Below are 15,405 nucleotides of genomic sequence, written 5' to 3' on the forward strand. Positions count from 1 at the left end.
TTGTATTGAAGTTTGTGTCCCAGTGGCAGGTGGGTCCACACATTGGCCTTAACACTTTGCATATGACTGGGTAGTGTTAGCAATTGATAGCCAACAGCCTGCTTTGTTTATGTTTTTTGAATACACTTTTTCAAGGAAATGCATCACTTTCTTGATTAGGGTGAAGATTTCAGCTTGTCTTCAGCTTGCATGTAATTGAGATAAAAATGTGTTTTTAAAGTTTAGTATAGGAATTGCAAAAATTGAGACATGCATTTCTTAAGTGTTAAATATCGGGGCAATTAGCAGTAAACTGCATGTGGCAAACATTAACCATTACTAAATCAGTTTGCATGCTTGATTTAAATATTCCTCGACCACAAATGCATATACAAGGGTCAGTCTCAAAACTCTCTGAGTTCCCACCTCTTACATGCAATCTTCTCACTGTGCTGTCTTTCTAAAATATTGACAGTGTTATTTTTTTTTATTTATTTTTTTTATAAGTCAAAACACAGTTTGTTCTGGCACCACGCCTCAGTAAATCTGGAGCTTGGAGGCTGCCTGGAGGAAGCAGGTGGAGGCTGTGTGGATAACTCTATGTGGTCATCAAAAATGGATGGAAGGCAACACATAGGCTCACATGCACCTTCCCATGTTGAAATACATGTACAGGTACAGGGTACAGATTTTCAAAGGGGGGGAATAAAAGCCTAATGTGTCATATCTTCATGCAATAAAAAGGGGGATGGAGAAAAATTAAGAAAGAGAGAACAAAATGAGAAACAGACCATTTCGGAAGATCATTAAAGGTTCTAACACTTGTTAGGTTTTTAAATCAGACAGTGGGTCTGGTCACGATGAGCTGCTGAAGTTCAAGTTGTATCTCAAAACAAAATGAATAATAACTTCTGTTATTAGAAGCCTTTGTGCAATTAGGTCACAGGTCGCTGTAAACAAATGCAGACCGTGGATCTGGGATTTTTAATAATTCAGAACTATCTAATGTCATGAGCCAAGCACGCCTAAGTCCAGCTGAGGCAGCTGAAGCAGCAGAGTGGAGCGCTATGTCTGCTCTCATCCTGTTGCACCCCAAATCAAAATGCATTCTTCTTAGCAAAAAAAAACCTTGTAACACAGCTACAACACGCTAACTGTTGGCTGTGTTGTCTTATGCATGTAGCTAGCAACTTCTCAATAATTAAAAAGAAAATGCAAATCTTGAAAAACAAAGGCTATACTCACTAATTGAAAAGCACTGGCTTTTAAGGGCTTATTGACTACTCAAAGCACTTAGCCCCATTAACCCATATATTGATACAACACTTTGTCCAATACACTTTCTCTAATTTTTAGATCAATTAACATGACTTGCATATCTGTGGACTTTTGGAGGATGCGGAAGAAACCAGCACAGCTAGAAGGCGCATACTCCACACACAAGCCCAGTATTTTTAACTTAATCAAGCTAAAATTAGTGAATTGGCATCTTACAAACATAATGTCGGAATTTTATTGTGGTTATTGATTGGTTAAAGACATGCTCCATTATATTCCCATTTTAAATCTCGAACAGATTTAAGCACATTAAATTTATACCAGGGATATAAAACCTTCTCTGCCCCAAACACCACTTTACATAAACTACCCTTTCCCTTTGTTATTGTTGTTTTGTTGTTGTTTTTCAGAGGCAAGAGGGAGATATCAGTCTATCTAGATGCCTTCCTCTTGCACCTCTATGAACCAGCCTGCTCTGGTGTAAATTAATTGCAAGAAAAAATCTATAGAGCCATCCAGTCTGAAGCAATCTGAATCAACAAAAGGTCAACGTAACATTACATGCTGTAGCATAATTTCCAAAAATAACCATTTTAGTGGGCATAACAATGTGCAGTATTCTCTAGAGAGCCATCTAAGTTCCCACTGCACAGTTACAGCTGCCCTGAGGCCAGACATTCTCCTGGTCACAGAGGCCACCAAAAATATCACACTAGTGAAACTGACAGTGCTGTGGGAGGATCGCATGGAGGAAGTGCAAAAAAAAAAAAAGAAAAAAGAAAAAGGTCCTCGGATGAATAACTGGTCATCGTCTGCCAGTAGCAGGGCAAAGTGTCAGGATGCATGCCCATTAAAGCTGGATGCAGAGGAGGATTTCTGGGGCATTCTCTTCAAGGCCCTGAGCTAACTCAGTTTCACGGAACTGTCAAGGAGCTGAACTATCAAGAATATCAGCGAGGCATCTGGGATTCAGGGAGGAGACCCAACCTGAAGTCAAGCTGTGGCCTAATCAGCCACAGCTGAGTCACCAGCAAGAGGATGTGTGAAGTTCAAAGACCTGAAACACGTGACCACCCCGGAATACTCCAATAATAATATTTACAGTTGCATCCAAGGATGTGTTTTATGGGGCAGAAATAGTTTAAACAGTAGTACACTGATAAAGGCCACTTTTTAAAAATGATGTTTACATGTTATTGAAAAAAGCTTAAACTTAAAGCAGAAAGTGTTAATGGCAGTGGTGTCTAAGGATAGATCCAATGAATACTGTGTTTTACTGAAAATGGTTTATTGACACAAAGAGGTTTGAGACTGACTGCAACATATTCATATTTATGATCCAGGAAATAGTGTCAGCCAGGGGGCTTGGGAACCCTGGGAGAGAGGAAATGTGCATTAGTCCAGTAAGGCTACTGTGGAGCGATGGTACAGAATTGATCCTGAGGAGATTTTGGCTTGGAAGAGTTTGGCTTACTTAGAGAGGTGGGGCGGGCTATACTGAGGATCAAGGGCCATGACTTTGTTTCCTGAAGCCACTGGGGGACATTGGGGGCTATTTTCCACCAAAAAGGACCAACTCAACTGGAACAGGTGAGCAAATCTGGTTGGAAGATTGTCCTTCACCCATAGAAGAACACAAATGTAAACACCGGGGAAAGCACTAGAAAGCAGAGAAGCTCTCTCAGAGCCTGATTACCACTCTCAGGAGGTTTGGCAATCTATTAAGGAATGGAAGCTCAAGCAGCTCCGGATATAAACTGGTCCTGATGAGGAAGTGGGAATCAGGCTGAAAGACAGGAAGACTAAATCTACCACCCAAGGGCAGAGACAGAACCTGCCCAACCCAATCGAGAACTTTAGAGACCATAGATAGAGGAGCACACCAGTTCAGGACTATGACAAGAAGCAGTCTATGCAAGTTTGTCACAATTTGGCTACTTTATTTAAGCAAGAAGAATCAAAATCATTAAGTCAGTAGAGTAGTGTATGCTTAGGTAGGTGTGGGAAGACGTGCATGCATGTGGCAAAATAAAAAAAGAAAGCGATTCTATACTCTAGAATGGGGTGGGCAGTTAAGCTTCCATGAGGCCATATGAGAATCAAGGACTGTTGTGGAGGGCCACACCAATGAGCTTGTAAAGAGATCAAATTAATATTTAGCAGAACTGGTAATATTAATTGCTCACCCCTGCCTAGACCAGCCGTTTCTCATGTAATTTCCACTTCCACTCGGATAAACCTGCAGGCTATGTGTCATATGTATTTCTATTTATGGTTAATAGATACTCTGCTGAAAAGAAAAAAGACTTTTATTACTCTCACTCAATATTTTTCTGTTTCTGTTAGATTTTTTAAATTTCACTTTATTATTCCCAAGCTGTTGTCTTTTAAATGTTTTGTGTCTGGTGCAAATTATTTTGTGTTTAGTGGGGGTTGTTGGCGTGTGTGTGTGTGTGTGTGTGTGTGTGTGTGTGTGTGTGTGTGTGTGGGTGTGCCATGTGAATTCCTCAACCTTTCTATCTCTCACGGCACTGGCCATGTCCGTGGCACTGAGATCCATTTGTTATGCAGGTTCATGAGATCAAGTGGGTGTTTGTCATTCCAGAGCACACTCCTTCACAGTGGTTGGCCGCCTGTCTCTCTGTGATACCACAGTGAGGAGAAAACAGCATGACACAGGCCACGGTCGTCTGCCTCACAGAGGAGGAATGTACAGAGGCCACTTCTCATATGTTGCTCTGATTTGCTCCAATGTTACATTGATTTGCCAGCGAGATGGTCAGGCAGACGGTATTTGCTACACTGGTTTGATTCTGCTGTCAGTCATGCAGCAGCTCTTCATGCTCTACCAGTGATAAGAAAGATGCACGCTTGGAAAATAGGACTCTCTCTCTTACACACACACACACACACACACATACATACACACACAAACACACACGTTGACACGTCAGCAGCCACAGCAGGCGTGAGCGTGACCCTGCAAACAGTGATGAGGTCATTACAGGCGACACAGCTAGGGCTGGAGACTGGAGCCTGGAGGCTGTGCGGCAGTAAAACAGAAGAGAGTACAGCGTGTTCCTTAGCAAGGCGAGAGGTCAGGATGTGCTCGTCGCCAAGCTTGTCCTCAGTGCGGGATACATAGGACGGGGGAGCCAGTGACATCACACAGAGCCACTCGTAGTGACTCACTGACACTAATTATGGTTTCAACCTCCTGCTCTCGCTCAGTTTGACTCCTCTTCACCTCAGTGCTGACTTTTCTACCCGCGACATTTTGACAATCTCTCTCAAATCTCTAATTTCTCTCTCTCTCTCCCTCTCTTTCATTTTAACTTTTTCCTCTCACCTTTCTTTTATTCCCCTTCTCTCTTTCTTTCTGTGGCACACAGGCACAAACAAAATTTCAGAATTTAAATTCCCATATTTAGTTTATGCCACCCTTTTTCTGTGTCTTACACAATCACTTCCTCCCTCTTCCACGCAGGATCATTTTTAGCTTCTGTAAGAGCAGAGAAGAGGTTGCAGAGTGCAAAATGACTTCTCTGCTCTGTCACTTCACTTTAACACACACACACACACACACACATACACACTTGTGTTTTCATATCTTAGTGGGGACATCTTATTGACATAATGTTTTCCTAGGCACTTACTCTAACTCTAACCATCAAAAAGAAGTCACTAACCCTAACCCTTAGCCTTAACCTAACCATAACCTAATTGTAACCCTGACACTAAAACCACATTTTGAGCCTCAAAAATGCCTTCAAACTCGTTGGGACTGGCATTTTGTCCCCATAAAGGCTGCTGGTGCTCCCAAGTATAGTGAAATTCCAATTTCTGGTCCCCAAAAAGATAGATAAACATGGTACACATGTACAAACACACAGGCTGGGGTAGAGCTATTTGGTCAAGTCGGTTGATATCCTGTTAAAGGATGATTCACTTCATATCCACTCCAAGACAGGTGAACAGAGAGTGGTGGAGTGGTTACAGACTAAAAGGCAAGCTGGGAAAGGATGAGGCAGGAAAAATAGCTAAACTCTGAGAAAAAGAGATTTATATATAGGGATGAGGTAATAGAGAGGGTTTTGGTTTGCAGCAGCAGTGGGTGGGTTTGTGTTTGTGCTCCCGGTTAGCTCTCAGCTGGCTGATATGAAGGAGCCTTGGCAGCCAGCACACCTGAGGAGTAAACATGACAGATGCTGATAGACCCTGACGCAGACTGATAAGCTCTCTCCCACAATCCCCCAGTGCTGTCCACAGTGGTGCAGAAACCTTATCGTGCATTGCGCCACGCCAAGACTTTCCCCTCCTCATCGCCACCATCATAAGTCTGCGTACGGCCACCCTCGATAGGCAGGTGTCACTGCACGATCCCTCCCAGAGTATGACAGAGGTTGCACGAAGCTCAACCTGGCGGGGCTCGAAATAATACTCGACTCCTGCAATTATTCATTTCATCTTGGCAGCCGGTGTAATTTATGAACATCCCAAGGCTTGATTGAGTACCACGTTAAATCTAAGTGTAATGATGTAGAGCAAGCTATCAAAGAAAGGGAAGATGAATGATGAGATGCCAACATTACACCGGTAACATGCAAATTTTCAAAGGGATGCACCAAAAAAAAAAAAAAGTTTAACAACCAAAATAACATCAGCATTCCAAATAATTATTTCAACATTGTATCTGCGTCAGATTTTTTATTTCCTCTTTTTGTGCCAGAGAAACATGTGACACAACAATATACACCCACTATCTTATATCTGTTGATAGGCTGATATATCATTGAAATGACTGGTATATGGGTGCATCCCTTAAGATGGGATAAAGCTGTTGTTCAGTTCAACTCAATTCAATTTTATTCATACAGCACCAAATCACAACAGCAGTGGCCTTAAGGCATTGTGTAGGCTATGCTATAATAATGAAACAAGATTTTGTTTTCACTTAAGTAACAAAAGCCACAGTTATTTGTGAATAATCACTGATGATGAGAGCTGGGTCTTTGGGTATGACCAAAGAAAAAAACAGTCTTCAGTGGCCAAGCATGGAAGAGGCACATACACAGTCAGGAGTGTGCTTCTTCTTTTTTTTTTTTTTGGATATCCATGGGTCTGTGTGCCCTGAATTTGTCCTCTATGCTATGTCGACACCGTCAGTGCTGTGAAACTTAATATCTTGTGCATGCTCAGAGAGAACATCTACAAAAAGTATCCTAAACTCTGGCAGATGCCACCTTAAAGCATACTTAAAAGGCTGGAATCTTTTGGCCATGCCTACACAAAATGATTTACCTCATGTCTGCTATCCAAATTGACATTATTAATAATATTTGACAGAGATAACCTGTGTAAATACATCATTTTTAATTGATTGTTTCACTTATTAAAGGAAAAAAGCTATCCAAACTACCTGGCCCAAAGCAAAAAGGTAACTGCCTCCTATAGCTAATAGATTGTGCTATCCTTGGCTGGAAGATCTGCACTCAAGTGTTTGTAATAACTGGCAAAGAGTCTTTCACATCTCTCTGAAGGAATTATAGCCCACTGTTCTTTGCAGAATTGTTTTCATTCAGCCACAATAGGGAGTTTAAGGTCATGCCAAAGAAGCTCAATTGAATTCAAGTTCAGACTTTGACTAGGCCTCTCTACAGGGAGTGCAGAATTATTAGGCAAGTTGTATTTTTGAAGAATAATTTTATTATTGAACAACAACCATGTTCTCAATGAACCCAAAAAACTCATTAATATCAAAGCTGAATGTTTTTGGAAGTAGTTTTTAGTTTGTTTTTAGTTTTAGCTATTTTAGGGGGATATCTGTGTGTGCAGGTGACTATTACTGTGCATAATTATTAGGCAACTTAACAAAAAACAAATATATACCCATTTCAATTATTTATTTTTACCAGTGAAACCAATATAACATCTCCACATTCACAAATATACATTTCTGACATTCAAAAACAAAACAAAAACAAATCAGTGACCAATATAGCCACCTTTCTTTGCAAGGACACTCAAAAGCCTGCCATCCATGGATTCTGTCAGTGTTTTGATCTGTTCACCATCAACATTGCGTGCAGCAGCAACCACAGCCTCCCAGACACTGTTCAGAGAGGTGCACTGTTTTCCCTCCTTGTAAATCTCACATTTGATGATGGACCACAGGTTCTCAATGGGGTTCAGATCAGGTGAACAAGGAGGCCATGTCATTAGTTTTTCTTCTTTTATACCCTTTCTTGCCAGCCACGCTGTGGAGTACTTGGACGCGTGTGATGGAGCATTGTCCTGCATGAAAATCATGTTTTTCTTGAAGGATGCAGACTTCTTCCTGTACCACTGCTTGAAGAAGGTGTCTTCCAGAAACTGGCAGTAGGACTGGGAGTTGAGCTTGACTCCATCCTCAACCCGAAAAGGCCCCACAAGATCATCTTTGATGATACCAGCCCAAACCAGTACTCCACCTCCACCTTGCTGGCGTCTGAGTGGGACTGGAGCTCTCTGCCCTTTACCAATCCAGCCACGGGCCCATCCATCTGGCCCATCAAGACTCACTCTCATTTCATCAGTCCATAAAACCTTAGAAAAATCAGTCTTGAGATATTTCTTGGCCCAGTCTTGACGTTTCAGCTTGTGTGTCTTGTTCAGTGGTGGTCGTCTTTCAGCCTTTCTTACCTTGGCCATGTCTCTGAGTATTGCACACCTTGTGCTTTTGGGCACTCCAGTGATGTTGCAGCTCTGAAATATGGCCAAACTGGTGGCAAGTGGCATCTTGGCAGCTGCACGCTTGACTTTTCTCAGTTCATGGGCAGTTATTTTGCGCCTTGGTTTTTCCACACGCTTCTTGCGACCCTGTTGACTATTTTGAATGAAACGCTTGATTGTTCGATGATCACGCTTCAGAAGCTTTGCAATTTTAAGACTGCTGCATCCCTCTGCAAGATATCTCACTATTTTTGACTTTTCTGAGCCTGTCAAGTCCTTCTTTTGACCCATTTTGCCAAAGGAAAGGAAGTTGCCTAATAATTATGCACACCTGATATAGGGTGTTGATGTCATTAGACCACACCCCTTCTCATTACAGAGATGCACATCACCTAATATGCTTAATTGGTAGTAGGCTTTCAAGCCTATACAGCTTGGAGTAAGACAACATGCATGAAGAGGATGATGTGGACAAAATACTCATTTGCCTAATAATTCTGCACTCCCTGTAAAACCTTCATTTTCTTTTCTTTTCTTTTTTTTAAACATTCATTGGTGTGTTTTGAATCATTGTTCTGCAGCATACCCAAAATGTGCTTGAGCTTCAGGGCACAAACTGATGCCCAGACATTCTCCTTCGGGATTTTCTGTTAGAGAGCAGAATTCATGGTTTCATCATTTATAGCAAGTCATCCGTGTCATGAAGCAGCAAAGCAGTACCAGACCATCACACTACCACCACCATGTTCGACTGCTGGTATGATGATCTTTTTATCAAATGCTCTTAGTTTTATGCCAAATGTAACGAGACTCAAACCTTCCACAAATATTATCTGTTGTCTCGTCCAGAGAATATTTTTATAGAATTTTACAGTCAGAACTGCAAGTTTCTATCCAACTTTAGATTCATGAAGGACTCGGAGATGAGTCACTGCTCATCCAAAGGAGTTGAAAATAACAGCTAAGTCGAGGTGATTCGGGCACTTGATTAGGATGCCTCCTGGGCACCTCCTAGGTGAGATACTTCTGGCATCTCTCAATGGGAGGAGTCCCTGGGGCTGGTACAGGACAGACTGGGGATGATCGTGTTCCTCTGCTCGCTTGGGAGCAGAATTGAAGAGAAGAATTGGAGGGGGGGGGGGACTGAGACCTGGATAAGCAGCAGAAAATGAATGGATGGATGGATGACACTAAAAAGGCAAAATGCAAATGTGTAATTATTATTTGCGTTATTAACTAAGACATATCAACATTGGTGACACTAACTGTTTTTAACTGCTGCTTACATAATGCTTAAGTAAGGCCACTGCATTAATCCAGTGCACCTCTTGGCTCCTGGTACCGCTCACCGATGTTCATTCAGATACTTATGATTTCTACTGACCTGTCTTCATTGATTTCTCTACCTGTTTGTAAACACACCGAATCAGCTGCAACCTGGCTCTGACTGATCCCCATCATTTTCAATTACTCAAACAGGAGTTCAGGCCTGCAGTACTCTCTGGCCTCTGAATATGTGGACTCTGCATCATGTTAACTAGCATCGGATCCTCTGGTGGGTGGACAGGCTGGAATCAATAAATCCTGAGAGATCCCTGCACAGCAGTAGCAGAGAGCCAAGAGTGGGCAGGTCATGCTGCTGCAGGCAAACAGACAGCGAATCCACAGGGAGGGACATATCTTAGCGCCAAACAACAATGCACTATGCTATCCTTTTCTGTGTGACTCCTTAATCCTACACTTGTCATTGCTATGGGCAAGAAAATATTTTGCTGTAACCAAGCCAGTTAACCTCTTGAGACTGCTGAAGTTGTAGAGAATATGTATACCACAGAGTATTATGGTGTGGAATGATAATTCAAGTTTACCTGACTTATTATCTAAAGCACTTTCCTTTACAAGAACATGTCATTTCTACTGAATCCGCTCTGTTGGACAGATTGTTGGAGAGGCATCCTCTCAGTGCAAGTATCCCTAACTTTAAGGAACATAATTAGTAGCAAGTGCTGACAGGTCAGAATGGTCAGAATATTGCAAATTTGGTATTGATCGGATGCCAAGTAAATACAGGGCTAGTATTGCCAATACCTGTTTGTAATATCAATACTTTTACCCTACCAAGGCACCTTATATACTGGAGAGCAGTGTGTCATGACTTACAAAATGAATCATCACCAATTTGCCAATTCTGAACACATTTTGATGACCACTACATCATTTTGACTCCCCCAAATCATTAGCTTTTGCAACAAACCTTTCAGTTTTTCATGGATTTAGAAACTCGTTTGGTTTTTGTTTTTTGTAGACCTAGAAAGTAAATGTGCATGTTTCTAAAGACCTTTTGGGTCATTGCACGTTGTTTAAATGTGCTGTGGGCTATAAATAAAATAGATGTAACAATCAACACAAAAATGCTCAGACATTTTTCTGGGTGCATTTTTCATGTATATTTTTCATTGCCAAAGAAGCATTATAGACAGAAACAAAGTATCAATCATCAACAGGATTGATCTGATGCCAAAAGAAGCACTGGTATCGATACTATCGATATTTGGATTGATCCACCCACCTCTACAGAATGGTCATTTGATGGCAGAGACAGTACAGGTTGGGCAACATCACCAAAAAAATGCTTGTTGATGTGCATTTCAAATGTAGCTTTAAGTGGCTACTGAGTCATTAAAAGAATGCTTAACCACAAAACAACAGTGATCAACCTGATAAAAACCTTCATCTTGCTGCATGTATGCATGAGGAAAAGCAGCCGTTTGTTGTGGTTCTCGAATGCAAATGCAGGTGGGAGACTGCGGAAGTTATATGACTCAAACACCGCATTAGGCCTGTTTGTTGTACAAAAAAAAAAAGAAAAGAAAAAAATCCGCTCTGCACCATCCTCCATTTCACTCAAGAGGAAAATGGCCCTCTCTGCAATGATGGCATAAGGACTGTGTGTCATATTTAATGCCAGTCATTTTCTGGCATGTTGGTCGGTCTGGGGGGGATCTTGTGCGTAATAGCCAGAGGGATAATGGTTATGGTAGGAGTGGGGTTAATAAAAAAATAAGTACGAATGGCTGGAAGTGGAGTGAGCGGGGAAAGTCTGCTCTCTGTGCCTCGGTCTGAACTGCTGGGTTTTATGGCGCTTTCTCTGATTCTCCCTGGGCTGCATCATTTCTACATTCATCTTCAAAAATGGAGTTGCATCTGTCACATTGTCGCTCTGTGAATTCGGCCTCCATCTGAATTACCACTTTCAAATATTGAAAAAAAAAAAAAAGTCTTGCCTGCCCATTACTCCAAACCCAGCCGGTGGAGGTGTTGTCACGGAAACCAGCAGCCACTTTTAACAATCAAACATGTGTGACAGTTCATTTTCTCTCCTGGATTAGAAGTGCTAGCGTTGACGTGTGAGCAGAGAGACAGCGAGCCTGAGCCGTAGCACAGTGTGACAATTGGGTGGCAAAGAAACAGACACTTCCCAACTAGAGGCGCAGCAGAAAGAATTAGCAGCTACTAATAAGATCAGTGGCTGGCAGCTGTTCATCATCTTGAACATCTGCTTATCATATCAAATGAGTTGGGGAATTCACAGTAACTCCGTAGGAACAATTCAGCAGCGACCCATGGCCAGTGCTAACCTACTGCTATTGGAAAAGAGCGGAGGGATCGATATTAATTCTGATCCTGATATTGGATCGATACTAGCGCAATAGTTTGGTTCTATCGTCTAAGTTTAGTATGTAGCCCACTGTTAAATAATTAGTATTAGGTTATATTATATTATATATCATGTATATACCTAAAAACCTAATATTATCTATATTACATGTGGTTTATATTAAGTTTAAAGTATCAGTATCTGTGTTGGTATCAGCAATACTGGTTATATAAGTATCACACAGAACTTCAAAAATGGACGTCGCATATGAACTCGCCCCCTTGTTTTTGTTTGTTTTTATTCTTCTCTACCTACACGGACTGCTCCTTTAATATGCACTGCAGTGTAATTTTATATGCAAATCTTCTAAACTATTCAATTCCATGCAGTCTCTGCTGGCGATTTATAAATGTGAGGATTGAAAAATGTTAGCATTGGTCATATTCAGGCCAGACACTGACAATTCAAAGGTTAACATCCAAACCGGTGTACAAAAGAGATTGACAGACACGGTTATGAGTGGGTATTTCCATACTGCATAAAGGCTTATGGTCATATCTCCTCACTTACAGGCAAAAGGTGTGCATATATTCACACCACTAAGTGGGTGAATATATATGTGCATGGCTGTAATAGGGGGATTATAGCAGGAGACCACCCAGTAAAATAAAATATTTGGAGCCGTTGACCTGCATGAGAAATATTTCAATTCTGACAGAACATCACATCCTTCTAGCCTGAGGAGATATGACAGATGAGTCTCCTCTGTGACACCATTTCTCTGCAGACTTTCAAATGCCAATATGTGATCTTTTCCATTTATGAGTAATATTTTTTTTCCACTGCCCCTGAGCACTCCGGTCTATTGAGCTACCAATGGCAGGCCAGTCAAACACCGAAACAGCCGCTGACCTCCATCGCCGTATTATGTTTCCTGAGAGCAGAGTTTGATATCGTTTAACCTGCTTTAACACAGTGCTGTGAGTAATACTTCCATCGCTATTTTCCATGCATTTTCAAATCAGGCCTGAAATGATGAGCTTAGTGACAAAGTGGCGCAGTCTCCTTCACCTTTTACTTATTCCTCAAATTACATTTGTTGAGATTTACAGCCTCTCTGTCACTGCAGGTACTAACAGCACATACGGAAAGACAGTGCATGATGTTGAACACAGAGAAAAGATCTGGGCTGTCTGCTTGAACATTTTATGTGTTTACTCTTTGATTTATCTTTTTTTGTTTGTTTGGTGAGTGCTACTCTCCCGCTGTGCCTGCCCTACTCTGGCTTCTCTTTTCTGCTCAAGCCGTACTCTCCACTTCAAATGGCATGCTGTATTCAATTAGGTATAACCCAAGCTGACAGCCTGATCAAGGTTGCTTCTAAACATTCAGCATCTCTCTCTCTGGTTTTATTGTTTTGGTTTTTTTTCCTCTGCTGTGACTGGAGAGATCTTCCCAAGAGAGACGCACAGCACCTCCTGTCACCTCACCTTTCACTGCTCTGTGCCTGCTCTGACTGCCACTTCCAGTTTCAGCTGCGGGGCAGCACTGCCCCCATGGGCATATTTGAGATGTGCAGCATCTTTTCACTGGACTGTGGGAAGCAGACAGTGTTTTGCTGCCATCAGAGGTTTTGTGTTTTGCACATTATGTTATATCTTATTGGTTTTTAGCACAGTTTTAGAAGATTTACTCTAGAATGTAATGGTTTAGCTAACAGGACTTTGGACATTATAACAAACCCATTCACATTTGAGCCATAGAGGGTATGCAACAGGTAGCATCACTTACTGGCTTTAATTATAGCTGTCATGGATTTGTTATATTAGGAGCCAGAAGTGACCATACTTGGATGGGTGTGGAGTGCTAAGTCATCAGCTAACAGTAGCAAGCCTGGTTAACAAGGTCCCACCAAAAGACCTTAGAAACACATTGCACCAGTTAGCCGGCTTATGTTTCTGTGCAAAGTGACATAGAAATAGAATAAGTGAATCTCACTTACCAAAACTGAAGAACAGACCTACTCGATAGAAAACTTGACATTTCAAGTTTTTATCAAAATGTTCCTAAGTGCTTTTTTGATAGAGCAAGGGATTTTCAGTGTAACATTTCTAAACATACTAGTTTTCTTTAGAAAGCAATAACAATAACAATAACAGAATTATTTCAGTAAAACAGCCAACATTAACAGGGTCAATGTTATTTTTGCCCTGAAAAACTGACCTTTTCATTCAGTCACTCAGGAAAGAAATTAGTGAGACATATGTCTAAAGATTCTAGGACAACTACTAAGCCAAATGAGTTAGCCAAATTGGAAATTATAGTCTCAAAGAAGACAATAACTATAACTCTGCACAGGCACGGACTGCGATGTTATAGACCAAGAAAACCTCCACTTCTGCAGAAGAGACAAGCCAAAGAATCTTGAAGAAAGGGTGCGTGAGGATTCTGAGAGAAAATCTAAAAGAACACTTTCAGATCAGGCGCTAATAACTCTGTCCTTATCTATATATTATTTGGTGGAGGTTTGATCGTGAAGCTCTGGCAATTTAAAAAACTGATATTCTGACATATCTGGAGATATTTTTTTCAGACACACAAAACATAAATAACATTTCCCTAACATTTGTTTATTTATTGAGCCATTTACACTTTGTCTCATTCTGCTGAGATCAGCTGATTATGGTGTCCGTGGTTTCCCAAACACGTGTGTTTATCAGTCATTATAAATACTGATACCAATAGCTAATATCGGCCAATCAAAGTCATCTTTTTTCATGTAGTACTGTATAGATTTCATAGATGCTAATTTTTTACATCCCTCTTTAGGTCACAGATGTTAAACTTGCATGGAAAGAAATCTGAATTGACCCTGTTTCCACTGAAACATGCTGACGTGTCTGAGGGATGATATTCATGCATACTAGCTTCAAGTGAAATTCTAGTTGAATGGTCAGCACTTTGACACACTGCCAAAACACCAGTGCAAGTGGACAGAATGGGACTTCCACACTGAAATCTAAATTTAGCAGTCATCCTGAAAGTGCTTGAGAGCTGCACGAGAGGATGACCATTCAGATTAAAATCACATTATGTTTTTTATATTTATTGGTGGAAACCTAAAAGTAAATTTTAAACAGTTAAAAGCAAAAAAAGGAAAAGGTTCCACATCCATATCTTCAAAAAGACAGATCCTCTTATGACCTTCACTGTGGATCGACTCTCCACAGATGTTTGATGAATCCCACTGGATGTATGTATAGTGTAATTCATTAAATGCAGCATTGTGCCAGCCAATAGAGTACAGACTGAATACCAACAAACCTTTTCCAGACCATCTTTTGTATTTGTCATATTTGGTAAGCAACACATTTTTCATGTCTGGCTCTGTATTTCAGCTCTGAAATTACAGAGTGAGTAAAAAAAGTTAGTGCTGATCATACACCTACCTTTGCAGAGAGGTGAGATATTTCTTGAACCTGGTTATTAATATTCAGCCAACCTATTTTTATGTTGTTTCACATTTTCTGTAACTGGCATTACAACTACAGGCTTTAGGTGAATGTACCTATTTTCCCATGATTGAATTTTGGTCTTGTTTATTATCATCATAAAAATGCTGTATAGATGAAAACATTCATCAGGATGTACAGTTGTGGTCAAAGGTTTACATACGCTCAACATGGGCATGAATGTCATAGTAATTTGGGGCTTTTAATACAGGATCAAATATACACACACACTCACTTAAATCTTTTTTAACAAGTGGTGCTAAAGAT

Source organism: Oreochromis niloticus, linkage group LG15 (assembly GCF_001858045.2).
Source record: "Oreochromis niloticus isolate F11D_XX linkage group LG15, O_niloticus_UMD_NMBU, whole genome shotgun sequence".
NCBI lineage: Eukaryota > Metazoa > Chordata > Actinopteri > Cichliformes > Cichlidae > Oreochromis > Oreochromis niloticus.